The sequence below is a fragment of the Triticum aestivum genome, chromosome 6A, assembly GCF_018294505.1.
Source record: "Triticum aestivum cultivar Chinese Spring chromosome 6A, IWGSC CS RefSeq v2.1, whole genome shotgun sequence".
Classification (NCBI taxonomy): Eukaryota; Viridiplantae; Streptophyta; class Magnoliopsida; order Poales; family Poaceae; genus Triticum; species Triticum aestivum.
Window position 1 is genome coordinate 59,775,234 of NC_057809.1, and position 5,373 is coordinate 59,780,606.

Genomic DNA, 5,373 nt, shown 5'->3' on the forward strand with positions numbered 1-5,373 from the left:
GCCGCCCCCCGTCGCCTCTCGCCTTGCCGGTGAGCACACACACACATACATTTTTTTATTTTTTTTAGTTATAGAAATAGTTATAAAAATGTTAGAAATTTTTCTTTTTTAGTTATAGAAATAGTTAGTTATATAGCATTGTTAGAAATGTTATAGAAATGTCAGAATTGTTAGAAATTTTTCTGTTTTTAGTTATAGAAATAGTTAAAAAATAGTTAGAATTGTTAGAAATTTTTCTATTTTTAGTTATAAAAATAGTTAGAAAAAAGTTAGAAATTTTTCTTTTTTTTAGTTATAGAAATATTAGAAATGTTATAGAAATGTTAGTTATATATATAGAAATGATATAATTTTTTTTCTATTTTTTAGTTATAGAAATATTAGAAATGTTATAGAAATGTTAGTTATATAGCATTGTTAGAAATGTTATAGGAATGTTAGTTGTATAGAAATGTTAGAAATTTTAGTTATCAAAATCCAATCATTAAAAAATGTTACTTTTTGCGGGCATATAGCTAGTATTTGTTCTCGACAATGCCCAGCCCGCATCCTCGCCGTCGACCCGTCCGCGACGACGTCCGGCTGACCCATGTCCGGGACTGGGCTCCGCCGGGCTGGCACTGGGAGGTGCTGCCTGGAGGGGCGCACCGCTTGATGAGGAACCCGGCCCCGGGTCTCGTCATCGACCCTGATCTCGTTTGGTGGCGTTCGCATGGGCCAGTTTCGGTGCGGAGGGAACCGGCCCCGCCGGAGGTGGTACGTCGCCGTGTCAGGGAGGAGGACGAGCACGTCCATCGCTACATGGTTGTGTTAGAGGGCGGCAGGTTCTCCAATACCTGGCAGTTTCTTCAGGGATCTCACTTCAGCTATGATCCTGTGAGGGTTCCTTCTCTTTGGGTGTCCACCGCCCGCGCCGCAGGAACCGCGAGTGTCCTAGATTCTTCTGTAGTATTCGATCTTTATTAGCTACCTAGCCAGTGATGTACTTGATATATAATATTCGAGATGATGTATTCGAGATTATATATTATTTGAGACAATGTATTCGAGATTATATCTATTATTCGAGATGATGTATTCGAGATTATATCTATTATTCGAGACGACGTATTCGAGATTATATCTATTATTCGAGACGATGTATTCGAGATTATATTCGATGATGCTTATTATGTACTATGATTGATTTAGTTTTTCCTTATTAATTGATTGCATCCATGCATTGTAATTTGAATATATTTCTTTTGGATTAGTTAAACAAAACCTATGGCGGAGAATACCGGTAGAGAGGGAGAAGAGGCCCTGTTGAATATCATACGCAATCCTCGCGGGCCAGATGATGATCAGAATGAAGAAGATTATGACGGCTCCGAATATCTAAACAACACCGGGGAGGGTGATATGGTACTCGATCGCGACGACCGAATTGATGAAGTCGTGAACTATGAACATGATGAAGAAAATGTTGATCTTGAAACAACAAAGACCGGCGAGGTATATATATTTATATAAGCAGGCATCTGGTGATCATCACATGTTTTAAATGACTTGAAGATATATTAACGAATCGATCTTTCTTCTTTCAGCCATCCAGATCGAGCAAATCTTTAGGCAACAGGACGAAACGAGGCCCGAACAAAAAGTTGAAGGAGGGCGTAAAGTACAATATCGAGGCAATCAGACCTAATGGCGAACCATTCGTGCCTAAGAAGATTGCGGACAAGTTCGTTCGTCAGTGCGGAGTTCTTGTGAAGGACCAACTCCCATTCTCCCTTCTAGAATGGAGAAAGCCATCAAAGCCACGTCCAGGAGTTACTTTTGTCGACGATAGACAAAAACATTTGCTTTGGGAAACGCTCATGGAACATTTTACCCTACCAGATCATTTCACAAAAGCAGATGTGGAGAAAGTCAAGGACGCTGCTCTTAGGAAGATGGCAGTTGCATTGAAGAACCACAAGATTCGTGAATGGGCCAAGTACGTCAACGGAGGAAGGAAGACTCCTGTATTCGAGGGAACACTAGAGAACCAAAGTGCTCATTGGGATGATTTCGTGAAATTCAAGGGTTCGGAATTATCTAAGGAACGGTCGAGCATAAACAAGGCCAATGCCGCAAAAAAGGATAAGTTCGATAAGCTGGGGCCAGGTGGCTATGTGGTGGGAATGCCTAAGTGGGATAAGTCTGAGAAAGAGATGCTGGATGCAGGTGTCACTCCAGAAACGTTGAGCTGCCCCCCCCCTCGGTGCAGGGCTTGGTTCTATGCGCATGGGGGGGAGTTGGACCCGAAGACAACAAAGTTTCCAAGAAGGCATGTCTGGACGGAGCCGAAGATAAGCTACTTGTTGTAATAGAAGAGGCTCGATCCGGGTTGTTCGAGCCCAACAGAGAGAACGACGAGCTTACGCGTGCCCTCGGAAATCCTGAACACCCGGGAAGAACACGAGGCATGGGCGCTATTCCGTGGTATGAGGGGTTTTCGGACTGGAACGCCGACTATAGAACCCGTGCAAGAAAGAAGATTGCGGAGGATAAGAAGAGGAAGATGGAGGAGGAGCAGAGGAAGCTAGACTATGAACGCCTTCAAGGCCTAGAATCAGCGCATGCGGACTTGGCAATCAAATTCCAGCAGCAGCAGTAGCAGATCGACTCACTTAGCCAGCAAAGGGGGTCTCGGCAGCTAGCGGATGATCCACCAATGGATAGCACCGTCCCATCCATGCCGAGAAGCAGCGTGGGTTCCACCCCGGGCGATGCATTGCTGGATAGCTACCCAGTGGATGACATCATGGAGAACACTAACTTCGAGCTACACTTCAAAATGAAGAACATATCCATGAAGGTGGCGGATGCCCTTGCTTTTACAAATCCCCCCGAGGCAACCTTCCATTGCAACCCGATTCCAACGGGCTATGCTCGTGTCTTGGTTGATGAGGTGGTGGACCAATATTCAGGGCTAGAGCTTGACATTCCTGGAGGTGACGATGAGCACACACTAGGAGAGGCCAACCATCATATCATCCTATGGAGAAAGGATTGCATCATCTTTGGAAGGCCACCGACACCGCGTCATCCGACTCCTCGTCGCAGTCCGCCACCGAGTCAGCAGAGTGCCACTCCTCCAAGTCCACCAACGCGTCAGGACACTCCTCCTCCAAGTCCGGCACAACTTCAGGCCACTCCTCCTCCAAGTCCGGCAAAGCGTCAGGCCACTCCTCCTCCAAGTCCGGCACAGCTTCAGGCCACTCCTCCTCCAAGTCCGGCACAGCTTCAGGCCACTCCTCCTCCTCCAACTCAGCCACGTCAGCCGTCTTCGCCGCCTCAGCAATCATGGAAGAGAGCTGCCTCAGCTATGGTGCGTAGCGGTACAAGTCGAGGTAGTACTGCAGGTACATGCGGAGGCAAGCGATTTCAATATGGTCCAAGCCTCGCGCCTCTTCTGCAGAGGCCTTACGACAAGTCCGAGGAGGAAAACGTAGCCATATCGAAGGCCGAGGTGGAAGCCCATTTTGCACCGAAACCACCACCGCCGCCAAGGGAGAAAGTGCCTGTGGAAAAGATTGACCACTTCATTCGTATGTCTAGACCACCAGCTCCCAAGCCTGTTGACACAGACTATGAGCGCCACCTCAAGAAGTTAAATCGAGCACGTCTACAGAAAGAGGCGAGCTCGAGCTCGAGCAAATCAGCTGGCAAAAAATGCGGTAAAACCCTTCCCTAGCTGGGAGAACAGGCGGCGCAATCAATCCCCCCACTTGTTGTGCCAACAACACATGAGAGTAGGCACGCCCAATATTATTGTGGGAAAACCATTAACGTTCCCGGGGTGGGCGATGTGGTAATAACCGAGGAGCATATTGCGCAGGCTGAATCAATTGGGATCACTGTTGGACAACTCCTCTATATCGAGCCCATGTCTTCGACTAGAAAGGAGGAAATAAAACGGAAATATGCCCGGGGCCAACCTTTGGTCGAGCCAGAGGAGGTCAATAAGCTCCCAGCGAGAATGTATGCATTGCATCAATGGTACATGGACATTACCAAGATTTCCAATCGAGAGTTCCTCATGGTGAATGTCAACGAGGAGCATTACTACCATAAGAAAGCTGTGACCGTTGAGTATTTAGAACTTTTTCAGCTATACAATAAAGGCACACTCGACAAATCTATTGCCAGTTGCTATTGTCTGTACGTGATTTCTTTCTGTATTTTAATTCTTAAGCTAGCTGATCATTTTGAACAATCATTACCTGTAATTATCCTCACTATATTCTTTTCTATGGTATTATGCAGGATGAAGATTTATGAAATGAAAAAAGGTGGACGCTATGGCATTGGGTTCGTTGGCCCAAATACCATTAATGAATACACATGGAAAATAGATCCATATCACGCAAAATGTGTAGAGGAAAGCATGCTACAGTTCTTCAAGGAACTCAAATACAATGAAGATATACTACTTCCTTACAACTTCCAGTGAGTCAAACTGTCTTGTACTACAAATTATGTTTTTCCCAACTAGCTATAGCTACATGTTTTTGCTTACATATGCCCGCTTAATTAAGACATGCAAACGTGTGTGCATGCAGATTTCACTGGATCTTGTTAATCATTAAAGTTGATGAAGGAACAGTTGAAGTACTAGACTCGCTACTTAAGAAAGCAAGTGACTACAGCATCATGAAGGGGATTGTCAACAGGTAATTTCAATCATTATTAACTATATCTCGACCTATTTAATTAGTTCGTCATTTCCTGATAAGAACTATTTAATAACCCATTTATTCATTTTCTTTGTCGGCGGGCAGGGCTTGGGCAAAGTTCATCAGGGTCACTCCAGGCCCATGGAAACAAAGTCTGAAATGGTATCGACCCAAGGTAAGTAATTAAGTAGTACTAGCTAGCTGCCATCTCTTTAATTATCTAGCTTGATTAATTACTATATGATCAAAATTCCATTCTCGTAAAGGCCCTGAAGCAGGCGTTGGGGAATGATCTATGTGCATACTACGTTTGCGTGAACATTCGCATGATGGCGTCTGAAAGGAGCAAATCTCAAAGACAGGAGTGGGTACGATATCGATTGTTAGAACACTATTCACAATTTTTACTCCATTATCGATATCTAGTCACACAACTAATACACATGCATATTGATCTCCTTCTTAACAGTTCAAAGAGGTGCGGGACAAGCTCCTAGCACAGGACCACATAGAAGCAATTCAAGAGGAAATAGCGGGTTTTTTGGTCGACCAGGTCATAGATCCCAAAGGAGAATACTATTACCCGCTACTGCCCCCATGAACCACTTCCAATTGCTATCGTGCTCCGAAGGCACCAATTAGGAGAAATTGTATATATATATACATGTGT